The 13,388-nt window shown below is 44.6% G+C and overlaps 1 pseudogene; it reads left to right on the forward strand.

Moving 5' to 3' along the window:
- LOC114700780 overlaps positions 1-11,400 on the forward strand; it is a 51,642-nt pseudogene extending 40,242 nt beyond the window's left edge.
- The last annotated feature ends 1,988 nt before the right edge of the window (positions 11,401-13,388 follow it).

Genomic DNA, 13,388 nt, shown 5'->3' on the forward strand with positions numbered 1-13,388 from the left:
TAAGATGTAAAGTATCGGTAAGCCATGAGCCACGTGGCAACTTACAGATTAATAGAAATGGGTTAATTTAAGATATAAGAACAGTTAGCAAGAAGCCTGCCAGGGCCATACAGTTTATAAGTAATATAAGCACCTGAGTGATTATTTTTATACGTGGGTTGTGGGACTGCGGGGGCTTGGTGGGACCTGGAGAGAAGCCCTCCAGCAACAAAGAGTGTGGATTGCAATGGAAGGAAGGTGAAGGAAACCAGAATATATTTTATGGGAAAAAAAAATCTATATTCAATAAAAGAAAGAAAAATAAAAAAGAATGTATTCATGTATCATACAGAATCATCTCAGATGCCACTACTGCAATAATTTACAACCCAGCCCTTATCCTGGTCATCTCTCCAGGGTAGGAATATCAGTCTTCTCTCTCTCCAGTGACTTCATTCCCCTTTCATGTTTCCATGGTTGTTCAGGACAATCTTGTAAGGATGGAGTTTTAAATCATTGGTAAGTAAGGTAAAGGCCTTGATATTCTGGAAAGATAATTTAATACAGATCTGAAGTGACACCCCAGTCTCTAATGTGAACAGAAATAACATGTCTGGGGAATGGTCCTTTTGATATAGTTTCTGCTTATTTTTTCTGTCTACAGAGACTCTGGTGGATGGACTCTGATTCACTGTAGTAAAGAGAACATGGAAGTTTGACTCAGCTTGACGTGTCATCCCCCCTCCCCCGCCACCATTAGCCTTATCTCAGTTTTCAGAGTCTCTGATCCACTGATCCGCCTCTATCCCCCTCTTCTAGAGCACTAGAACATTAAAAGGGAAATAGATGCTCACTGTAAGACTGCTCAAGCCCAGCACACAAGCACGCACTGGAAATGAGTCTCTGTGAATTAACTGTGGCAGGGCACAGGAGCCTGCACTTGAGCTTGGGCTGGTTTTGAGAAACCGTGGAGGTCTGAATGAAAATGGCCCCCATAGGCTCATAGGGAGTTGCAATATTTGGATTAGGACATATGGCCTTGTTGGAGTAGGTGGCCTTTTTGGAGAAAGTGAGTCACTGGGGCAGGCTTCAGGGTTTCAAATGCTCAAGCCAGGCCCAGTGTCTCTCTCTCTTCTTGCTGCCTGCCAATCCAGATGTAGAACACTGGACTATCTTTTCAGCACCACATCTGCCTTTATGCCACCATGCTTCCTCCCATAATAAGGAACTAAACCTCTGAACTGTAAGCCAGCCCCAATTAAATGTTTTCCCACATAAAGAGTTTCAGTGGTCATGGTGTCTCTTGACAGCAATGGAAACCTTAACTTAGACAGACTGTTCCCCACCTATTTTCATGGTAGCTTGCTCTACCAAGTCTCGTGTCCAGGCTCTGTAAAATGGGCACAGTAGTAACAACTATGCACAGTGTTATTTTACGGAAGAAATAAAACATTGTAAACAAGTTTCCTAGTACCTGATGCCAGGAATTTGACAAACCCAACTGTGATTGTGACAACAAGGCTTGTCTGTGTTTGAAGATCTCCAGCCTCAAAACCCATTCAGTATGAGGTGGATGCTTAGAAGGTACCGTTTCAGAAACCATGAGGGGACTGTGTAGACGAATTTCTAAACAGTCTTATTAAATAAGAAACACAGAGCCAAAATACAGGGGTAATAGCCCTAGAGATCAGAGAAATAGTGATAGCCACCAAACTAACCTTAGCTCACCACACTGCCATTGTTTCTCAAGAGAGCCTCTTCATGTCTAACCTGTGCCTTTATTGCTGTCCTGCTCTGCCTTCTCATTGGCTCTAAACCCAGCCACCTCACTTCCTTGTCACTGCCTGTCTATACAGACCTCCAGGTCTCTATGGTTGGTACTGGAATTAAAGGCGTGTGTCACCACACTTGGCTGTGTCCTTGAACACACAGAGACTCTGCCTGCCCTGTGATCGGATTAAGCCTGTGTGCTACCACAGCCTGACTTCTGTTTATGGCTAGCTATGACCTCTGATCTCCCGGCAAACTTTATTAACATACAAATAAAATATCACCACAGGACTGACTCAGTCCCCCCCCCCTCCCCGATGCAAAGGAGGAAACGTCAGGTTACAGCTCAGTTACAGCAACTCCCTCTTGCATTACCTTCAGGTAATCACTTCCAGCCAGGTAAAGATGCAAAAGATGTCCAGCTCCTCACAGAGATAGCAATGCTGGACCTACTCGGGGACTCTAGTGAAAGCGGTCAGCATCCCTCTAAGGAAAGCAGCCCACTGCATGAACTGCAGCTGCTCTGGGAAACAGAACCAGCCCAAAGCATCCCCAGGTGCCTTTAGAGAAACAAGAGCTGCATGTTAGAAGGAGGGAGGAAGGAAGGGGAGGAAGATGTGTTCAGATGGGCTGCTTCACAGGACTGCTTTTGTCTTCCCACTTTCCTTTCATGGGATGACCAAATGTGGCTTGCTCTATTGTTCTCTTGAATCCTAGTTTGTTTTGCTTTTCCTTGGTGTGGTGGTTGATCTGGACTGTCAGCTTGACAGAGTACTGGTCAGAAATTCTGCTGGGGAAGTGTTTTCAGAGAGTTTCCTAGAGTGGCAGATGGGGTGAGGAAGAACAGCATCACTGGGTAGGCTGAGGGCTTGGGTGGAACTCCAGTGAAAAGAGGAAGGGCCTGCTTGGACGGCTGCTCTGCTCTTCCTGAGTGGACGGCTGCTCTGCTCTGCTCTCCCTGAGTGGACGGCTGCTCTGTTCTGTTCTTCCTGAGTGGACGGCTGCTCTGCTCTTCCTGAGTGGATGGCTGCTCTGCTCTTCCTGAGTGGATGACTGCTCTGCTCTCCCTGAGTGGACGGCTGCTCTGTTCTTCCTGAGTGGATGGCTGCTCTGTTCTTCCTGAGTGGACGGCCGCTCTGCTCTTCCTGAGTGGACGGCCGCTCTGCTCTTCCTGAGTGGACGGCTGCTCTGCTCCCCCTGAGTGGAGTTGCTCTTCCTGTGGACGGCTGCTCTGCTCTTCCTGAGTGGACAAGCGTCTGCTGCCGCCCTGACTCCCAGATGTCAGAGCCCACACTCTTCAGCCTTTGAACACGGGCTTGTTCTAGCAAGTATTTGATAAAACTGAGAAAGCAAAAGGGGAGAGGGCAGCCAATGACTTTCTTTTATTGCCTTGACAGTTTCATGTCTTAAAACATCCGCATTATAAAAGTTTTGAAGCATCTGAAACTTTTTTAAAAAGCATATACAATGAGCAGTGTTCATAATTCATAATTTTAATATGCTACCTCTAGTGGTGACTAGAACTAGCTTCCCTCCACCCCAATTTTTATTTTATTTTTGAGAGTCTCATACATGTATATCATGTGTTTGGATCAGCTACCCTCTAACTCCTTTTATTCCCTGGTCATTCCCCCAATTCCAAGTGTTCTTTCACAAACTCACTGAGTCCATGTAGTGCTGCCAGGAATCCCGAAGGTTCATCTACGCAGCATGGGTGGACTCTCAGGGACCAGATCCTAAAGAAAACTAAGTCTCCCTCTCTAAGCAGCTGTCAATTACCAATGGCTCTCCACCTAGTGGTGGGCTTCATAACTGCTTCCACATCCTGGGATTTGGCCTGGCTTGACCTTTTGCAGGTCTTATGCATGCAGTTACAGCTGCTGTGATTTCATGTGGGACTGTCCCGATGCGTCTTGAAAACAGTTTTGCTATAGTCATCCACCATCTTTGGCTCTTAAAATCTCTCCACCCCTCTTCTGAGATTACCCCCTGAGCACTGGAAGGAAGGGGTATGATGGCTGAACACCCCGAAGTCTCTTGTTCTCTGTACACTGACCACGTGGGTCTCTGTTAATCACCAAATGCTGCAAAAAGAAGCTTCTTTGAAGAGGGTAGAGCCCATGTTTTAATTGTATTTGAAGAGTGTATTCACTCATTTGACTCATAGTACAGGGTTAAGGTGAGTTTAAATTTCCATCATTCTCAGTGCATTTCCTAGAGTGGTCCACAGAACTGCTGCTCCACACAGTTTGGGGACCAAGCTAAAAGCGAAAGGATCAGATTTGAATGCAGCCTTTTCCAGGATTCATTCTCCCCAATTTAGACCATGATGAGAATTGCCTCTCACAAACTGGTTGTGTAGGAGGTTTTCTGATTATTTTTTGTTTCAAGATACAATTGATTTTTATAGCATTTTAATGACTGTTGCCTTGACATTTTTGACAGATCATTCCAGAATATTGTTTGTCTTGGTAGATTTTCTTGTGAACTCTTGGTTTTTCGTATGATGAAAGGTTTTCACTTATATGTGGACATTTTGTACCCTGTATTAGGAGACTAAGCATCCTATTGAATTCTTCCATGTTAGCAAGCAGTCATCTGTCCAGGTATAAGACACACTTCTCAGCCCACTGTTGTCTCTGACTTCAGACTCTCAGAGTTCCTGTGTTGGTGTTTAGTCTGCTTAGGATATGTGACCCTCCACAAGCTCACACTGGCTTATCTTGTGCCATCTGAGGACATAGAAGTGTTTTCTTTGGGGCTGAACTAAAAAATCACTGGACTGACTGTAGAGTTTCAGCTCAGAATAGAAGAGGATGGTTCCTAGCTGGTGAGGTGGTAATTGGGCTTCCTCACTGATGCCTTGTGTGATGTTGCCTGTGAGAATCCTTTATGATCTGGGTGAAGAATGAACTAAACTGGTGTGTCTTCTTTAACAAGATCAAGGATTGGGAACTCCATGTCCAGGTGACCTCCAGTAAAGTCTAGAACCATCTCGCTTTTACATTCAGAATCCTCCCCTGCTTGTTTTGTGACCATTTCTGGAGTATATAAGTTCATCATATAATGGGGAGGAGAGGGATGTACTTACCTACCATTGTGCCCTGGCCAGAAATTAATCTTAATGAAAAACACTCAATTTAAGCCAACAGTTCTATTTTTAACAAAAAATTGGCGGCCACAGAAAAGGCCCTGTGTGTCTGTCTGCGTCTTCTTTCTCATTAGCTTCATTGCCCATAGTCCTCATTACCCTCCCCACATTGCTCCTGCCTGTTCAGTAGAATTTCAAAGTGTTTTTTAGAGTATGAAAATTAGTGGCAGAAAAATCATAGTCACAACAGGACAATGTTTCTGTTAGGTTAAACAAAACAGAGTGGTAAGATAGGGAGGTTTTAAAATTTCAGGGTCTTTTCAGTGTATTAAACTAAATGGGATACAATATAAAAAGAGATGTGAGATTTATCTACTTAATTTTAAGATAGAACATAACATTTCAACATTCTTAAGAGTCAACTTATACCTAGTATAGATCAAAGTGAGATGACATGGAGCCCTCCAGGCAGGTCATTTTACAGCAGTGCTTTCTGAAAGGAAGTAGCAATGAGAATTCAGTGCATTTATATTTTGAAAGTGGCTGTCTTATCATGAAAGGATAGATTCTATTGCTGCCATTAGTTTGCTTTATTTTTCATCACACTAGTTGTTTATGTTTTGTTTTTGAATAGAGTCCTCATGTGGCACAGAATAGCCTCAGACTCACTATGTAATCAGGATGACCTTACATTTCTGATCCTCCATTTCCCAAGACACCACTTGATTCACACTCATAATTTTCATTATTAAAAATGTTTTGTGGCCGGGCGGTGGTGGCGCACGCCTTTAATCCCAGCACTTGGGAGGCAGAGGCAGGCGGATTTCTGGTTCGAGGCCAGCCTGGGCTACCAAGTGAGTTCCAGGAAAGGCGCAAAGCTACACAGAGAAACCCTGTCTCGAAAAACCAAAAAAAAAAAAAAAAATGTTTTGTGGTGATATATTGTGTCCCAAATATTGTGCATCCTAATAAACTTATCTGGGGTCAAAGGACAGAACAGCCACTAGATAGACATAGAAGCCAGAAAATGGTGGCACACACACACCTTTAATCCTAGCATTTTGGAGGCAGAGATCCATTCGGATCTCTGTTGAGTTCAAAGCCACACTGGAAGCAGCCAAGCATGGTGACTCAAGTCTTTAATCCCAGGAAGTGATGGCAGGAAGCATAAAGGTATATAAGGCATGAAAACCAGGAACTAGATAGGGTCTTTTTAAACTTTTAGCTTTTATCAGCAGTTCAGCTGAGATCCATTCGGATGAGGATTCAGAGGCTTCCAGTTTGAGGAAACAGGATCTGTAGCATGAATCTTAAAAGTTCTTATTAATAAAATCAAACCCAAGGTGAGTTATTGGGGTCCATGCTGGTAGATCAGAGAGACAGAACAAGCCACAGCTATCTCACCTCGCCGGATTCCTCAGCTGGTTCTTGTCTCCTCAGACTGGAGGCCTCTGAGTCCTCATCCGGAATGGTCTCAGTTGAATTACTGCTCAAAGCCTGAATGCTTAACCAGCCAAATCATCTAGTTTCTGGTCCTCACGCCTTATATATCTTTCTGTTTTCTACCACCACTCCCTGGGATTAAAGGCTGGCTTTTCTGGGATTAAAGGCGTGTGTCACCATGCTTGGCTATTTCCAATGTGGCCTTGAACTCACAGAGATCCTGAGAGATTTCTATCTCTGGAATGCTAGGATTAAAGGTGTGAGTGCCACCATTTTCTAGCCTTTGTATCTAGTGGCTGTCTGTTCTCTGACCCCAGATAAATTTATTAGAGTACACAATATTTTGGGGAACACAATACCACCACAAGGATCGGCTGAGAAATTGGTGAGGTGAGGTTAGCTGTGGCTGGTTCTGTTTCTCTGATCTTTCAGCGTTCACCCCAATACCTGGATCCAGGTTTGTTTTTATTAACAAGACTTCTAACAATTTGTGCTACAATGGTTATTAATATTTTTAATTTTGATCAAAATCAAGATTTGTCTAAGTCATTTTGGAGAATGAAATAACACAAATGTTCTATTCCCATGGAGAAAACCATAGGGTTTGTTGCCAGTTGTCCACATAAGTTTTCCAGTAAGTTAGAATTTTACACAACTCTTAAAACAAACCAGGCAGGTTCTATCAGTTACTACTTTAGACAACACCATTCATTCATCAACTTTTGTTCATCACCAACACATTTTGGACTAATTATCTAACTGTGGTAGCATTTTGCTATGTGGTGAGAGGCTGCACTCTTCCTAGACAAAGACATCATTACATACCTGTGCCTTTCAGCAAGACCAAGGGACTTCTGAAAAAGCAATTTTTCTAAAGCAGGATAGAGATGAAATATGAGCCAGGATAAATTACTGCAGTTAGCTAGGTCTGAAGATGCTAGTGTGTGTAGGCTTTTTGCACCGACTGCAAGGAGACTTCCAGCCATCAGGGTCTGCCTCCACTCCTCACACAGGACAGAGAAAGAGAAACCATGGTGGTCTGTGGGAATGCTTGGTGCCTTAGGAGGAGCTGGGATTGGAAAGAAAACAAAAGAAAATGGTGAGGGAGGCAAATGGAAGAATGAAAGAAAGTGGACAAATGGACACGGGGGTTCTCCCTGCCACCTCCCAGTGACCTGAAGGGTGAGAATGGCTAGCATTCCTGCCTTACCTATCCACACAGGTACAGATGCCCGCGGTACTGGTCAATCAATCACCAGCTTTGTGTTCCAGGAAGCCTGAACGTGAGACCAATCCCATTGTCTTAATTTGGTCTTTGTTCTTTGTTAAAATTCTATTACCCTTGTCAGTGAATTAATTTGAGAATGGACTTATTTCTAATCATACCCAGGTGAGACCACCAGAAATTAGAGAAGTTTTTTTTTGCTTAAGGTGGAAAAAATGACCTAAGCAAGAAATAAATGCTCATTCTCTCCTCTCCTGCCTGTGGATGGATGTTGGAGCCATCTTGCCTGAACCACCATAGTCACCTCTGAATGAAGGACAGCACAGTGAGCCGCACTGTGAAGCTCCTCTCAAGTGACTGTTTTTTATTTGGGAAGGTGTGAATATGGACCTTCCTTTTCTTTTCTTTTTCTTTCTTTTTTTTTTTTTTTTTTTTTTTTTTTTTTTTTGTTTTTTTTTTTTTTTTTTTTTTTTTTTTTTTTTTTTTTAGGTTTTTCTAGACAGAGTTTTCTTTGTGTAGTTTTGTGCCTTTCCTGGAACTTGCTCTGTAGACCAGACTGGCCTTAAACTCACAGAGATCCACCTGGCTCTGCGTCCTTGAGTGCTGAGATAAAAGGCATGTATCACCACCGCCCGACTGAGCTTCCTTATTTTTTAAAAGCCACTTTTAGTTGTATTTTTTTGTTATTTATAGACAAAGATATCAAAAATAAATTGTTAATCAGATAGAAAATTAAATAAATATTTGGCAACATGGTGTGTGTGTGTGTGTGTGTGTGTGTGTGTGTGTGTGTGTGTGTGTGCAGAGGCCAGGAGTAAATCTTGGGTATCATTTTTCAGGTACCATCCACATTTTTTGGAAATAGTCTTATGTTGGCCTAAAAGTCCCAAGTAGAATATCCAAAATGGCCAGTGAGCCTCAGGGGTCTACCTGTCTCTACTTCAACAGTGTTGGGACTAAAAGAACATCTTACAAGGACCCCATGTCTGGCTTTTTAAAAAATTATTTATTTATTTATTTAAAAAAATTTTCATTTTACATACCATTCACTGTTCCCCCTCCCTTCTCCTACTTCCCTGCCACCACCCCTCCCACCCCATCCACTCCTCATAGGTGGTAAGTCCTCCCTTGGGTAGTCAACACAGGGTGGCATACCAAGTTGGGGTAGGACCAAGCCCCTTCTCCCTGCATCAAGGCTGAGTAAGGCACTGCACCATAGGGAATGGACTTTAAAAAGCCAGTTCATGAACCCAAGATAAGTCCTGGTCCCATTGCCAGGGGACCCACAAACTGATAAAGCCACACAATTGTCACCCTCATTCAGAGGGCCTAGTGGGGTCCCATGAAGGCTCCCCAGCTGTCAGTCCAGAGTCCATGAGCTCCGACTAGCTTGGGTCAGCTGTTTCTGTGGTGGTTTTTCCCATAATGATCTTGTCCTGTCTTGCTCCTATAATCCCTCCTCCCTCTCTTCAACTGAACTCCAGGGGCTTGGCCAAGGGCTTGGCTGTGGGTCTCTGCATCTGCTTGCATCAGCCACTGGATGTAGGTTCTATGATGACAACTATGGTAAGTCACCAATCTGAGTGCTGGGGAAGGCCAGTTCAAACACCCTCTCCACCATTGCTATGTGTCTTAGCTGGGGACGTCCTTGTGGGTTCCTGGGGATTTCCCTAACTGCAGATTTTTTCCCATCCCCTTAATGGTATCTCTGTCAAGATATCTCTTTCATTGCTCTCTCTCTCTCTCTGTCCCTCCTCCAACTCAGCCATCTGGAACCCTCATGTTCCCACCCATCCCTTCCCCTCTAATTTCCCCTCCCAGTTTACCCAGGTGATCTTAATCCTTTCCCCTTCCTGGGGTGATCCATGCATGTCCCCTTAGGGTTCTCCTGTTTACTTAGCATCTCTGGGGTTGTGAATTGTAGTCTGTTTATCCTTTGCTTTGTGTCTAATATTCACTTATGAGTGAGTACATGCCATGTTTGTCTTTCTGTGTCATCCATCAACTCATGATGACGTTGTTTTTTATCGCTGCATAATGCTCTATTATGTATATGTACCACATTTTCTTTATCTATTTTTCAGTTGAGTGACATCTAGGTTGTTTCCAGGTTCTGATTATTATGAATAGTGCTGCTATGAACATAGTTGAGCAAATGTCCTTACAATGTGGTTGAGCATCTTTTGGGTATATGCCCAAGAGTGATATTGCTGGGTCTTGACGTAGGTTGATTCCCAATTTTCTGAGATCATACTGATTTCCAGAGTATGTCTGGCTTTTAAAATATAGATTCTGGAGCTCAAACTTGTGTTCTTTTGCTTACAAGTTAAGCTCTTTACCAACTGACTTATCTCCCCAGCTCTATTTTACATCATTTTGAGGCAGGCTATGGTAGATTCACAACACGCCCCACAGTTGGGCATGGTTGCGCATGTCCGGCAGACCTAGACACTTCCACCTAGCCATTTCTGGGTCAAAATAGCCATTTCCAGGTAAAAAACGTCTCATGTGACCAGGACCCCGTGGCTTTGCATGGTTGCTTTCGTAAAGTGTGCAATGCAGGGTCAGAGCGCCGCCAAATAACTAACATCTGGTGTTGTGACAGCACGGGCACTTCCGGGCACCCTGCGCCTGGAAACCCGTACACGGGGACTGCTCCACACAAACCGGGGACTCTGCTCCATACGCGACAGACCACTGTCCATTCGCCTGGCCGCATGAAAATTCCGTGCAACACCGCCTCTCCAATTGGTGAGTCCCCCACTTTTCAGCCAGCATAAATGGTTTCCTGAATCTGTGAGAATGACCGTTGAGTGTCTGGCGCCTCACTGAGTATTCATGAACCCGGGGAACACCCCCCCACACACACACCAGGTCTTTATTGGCTACAGTTGGCCCCTATCGCAGGCCTAAATTTCTAGCCACCTAACATGCCTGCAGCCTGAGATATTCCTTACAGTTTGACCACCACCGTTGGGTGTGTTTTGGGGGTTGTGTGAGGGTGACACGTTTTCTGGCTTGACGAAGCGGTAGATGCTGTCTGGATTCCCAGGGAATCCTTGCCTCATGCAGCAGGGGCCCCTGCTTTTCAGCTGACGAGCCATCTAGCAGCCTGTGCCCGGTATCTGTCCTTGTCCTTGAGGACGCCTGGGGCCTTGGCTGCGGATCACGTTTGTTTTTTTTGTTTTTTTTTTTTTTATGTTTTTTTTTTTTTTTCTACCTCTCTGCTGCAAACATGGGAAATAAGGCTTCCAACCCTATTGGTTCTTCCTCTCCCTTAGGCTGTCTTCTTGAAGCTTTAAAACCTCTCAGCTTAATGCCTTACTTAAAGATTGCTAATCTGATCCATCTCTGTACTAAAAGATGGCCCAAATATGCTTTAGAAAATAACAAAAAGTGGACACTGAGCGGCTCCTTAGATCCCAATATTTTATAGGAATTATCTAATTTCTACCAGCGAACAGGCAAATGGAAAGAGTTGCCCTATATCATAGCTTTCTTCTTTCTCAGTGCTAAACCATCTCTTCTGGATTCCTTCTCTCCTGCTCATATGCTCCTAGCTCTGCCTAAACTGGAGGATTCTCTGACTCTGGAATCTCTGACTCTAGCTCCTGCTAATGAACCTCTACCTATCCGACATCCGGCCCCCACCCCTACTCCTAAGGTGACTGTTCCTTCTGCTCCTCTTCCGGATTCTTGTTTCTCTAAAGCCTATCCTTCTTCAGCAGCAGCTGCTCCTCCCTTGGCAGTGGACATTTCCAAAGGCCCTGCCATGGCTCCAACCTTCACTCCCCCTACCACCCATTCTCGAACTGCTAGATTGCCTGATTCCAGCCATCTAAACCCTTCCACTGTTCTCCCTTTGAGAGAGGTGGCTGTGTGGATGGACTGATTAAAGTTTATGTTCCATTCTCTCTAGTAGAACTCTTTCAGATAGAAACTAAGCTGGGTTCTTATACTTCTAATTCTGCTTCCTTTATTAAACAGTTTCAATATATAACTCAATCTTATAGTCTCACTTTTCATGATATATACATGATACTTTCTAATAATTTACTTCCTGAGGAGCACAGGCAGGTATGGGAACAGGCTAGGACTCATGCAGACGAAGTTCACCAGACTAACCCCTCACATCTTCTAGGAGCCGAGGCGGTTCCTGACCAAGAACCACACTGGGACTATAACACCCAAGGTAGCTGTCTAGCCAGAGATAAGTTTGTTACCTGTCTCCTGACAGGCCTCCGTAAGGCTGCCCTAAAACCAGTAAACTATGAAAAACTAAAAATGATAATTCAGGATAAGGACGAAAATCCATCTCACTTCTTAGAGCAGCTCACCAAGGCTCTACTTCAGTTCACTAGCTTAGACCCGGAGAGCCCTGAGGGCAGGCAGCTGCTAATGACCCACTTTGTCTCACAGAGCTTCCCCGACATTAGGGATAAACTTAAACATTTGGAGAACGGCCCTCTGACCCCACAGGCAGATGTGCTGGTGATAGCATTTAAGGTGTACCGTGGGAGAGATGAGAAGGCCCAAAAAAGGAACTGCCAGGTACTGGCAAACACTATCCGACTGGCTCCATGAAAGCCATCTGGTTCCTGTTTCAAGTGCGAAAAAGAAGGCCATTGGGCCTGGGCTTGTACCACTGCCCCACGAAGGGCACTGACAAGGCCTTGTCTAAGACTGACGCTACCCGGTTCCCGCCCTGGCCACTCCCATCTCACACAGGGAACCAAGGGTAATAATAAAAGTAAATGGGTGCCCCATCTTGTTCCTTTTGGACACCGGAGCTACCTACTCTGTCCTGAGAGAATTTTGGGGGTCCACCTCTCCTGCTCATCTCCCTATTGTCAGGGTTGGGGGACAGCCTTACCTACCTCATCAGACACCCCCACTTAATTGAATTTTCAGAGGCATCCCTCTCACACACACATTCTTAGTGGTGCCAAGCTGCCCTGTACCTTTAATGGGAAGGGATCTTCTAGCTAAGGTAGGAGGGTCCATTTCTTTTGCTCCACACACTCGCCTCATCCCAAATGCACCAGCAGCTCCTCTCCTTCTTCTCCTAGCCACTCACTCTACTGACTGGCAGCTCGATTTTATCCACATGCCCACTGTCAGGAAAGTTAAATATCTCCTCGTGATGGTGGACTCATTTTTAAATTAGATAGAGGCATACCCTGTTTCTAATAAGTGGGCTCAGACAGTTGCAGACCTCCTTCTCCGAGAAATTATTCCTCGGTTTGGGGTTCCTGCTTCTCTTCAGTCTGACAATGGCCTGGAGTTCACCTCTCAGATTTCTCAGACACTAGCTAAGGCTCTTAACATTCCTTGGCAATTTCATATTCCATACCGTCCTCAATCCTCAGGAAAGGTGGAGTGTACCAACCGGTCTTTAAAAACTATTCTTACTAAGATGTCACAGGAACTTTACCTTGACTGGGTAAGATTATTTCCTCTAGTTCTTCTCAGGCTCAGGGCTCTTCCTAAAAAGCCTCTTTCAATTTCTCCAGTTGAACTAATGTATGGAAGGCCAGTTCTAACACCAGGTCTTTTATCTAACCCTCCAACTGTTCCAGATAGCCTGTTAACTCCCCTTTTATGTCACCTAAGGTCTATCCTATGGAGCTATGCAGACTGTTCATTACCTCAGCCGTGTGACAATAATTGTCCACCTCCAATACATTGGGGATCAGGTTCTTCTCTTCCCTTCAGGCCAGCGCCCTTCACCCCTTTCCCCTAAGTGGCAGGGACCCTTCAAGGTAAATCTTGTGACTCCCACAGCTGCTAAACTCGAGGGCTTTCCTCACTGGGTCCACCTTTCTCATCTAAAACCTTTTATCTCACCTCCATGCCAGAAAATCTCTCTTCATATACAAT

This window comes from Peromyscus leucopus, unplaced genomic scaffold, assembly GCF_004664715.2.
Source record: "Peromyscus leucopus breed LL Stock unplaced genomic scaffold, UCI_PerLeu_2.1 scaffold_500, whole genome shotgun sequence".
NCBI classification, from domain to species: domain Eukaryota; kingdom Metazoa; phylum Chordata; class Mammalia; order Rodentia; family Cricetidae; genus Peromyscus; species Peromyscus leucopus.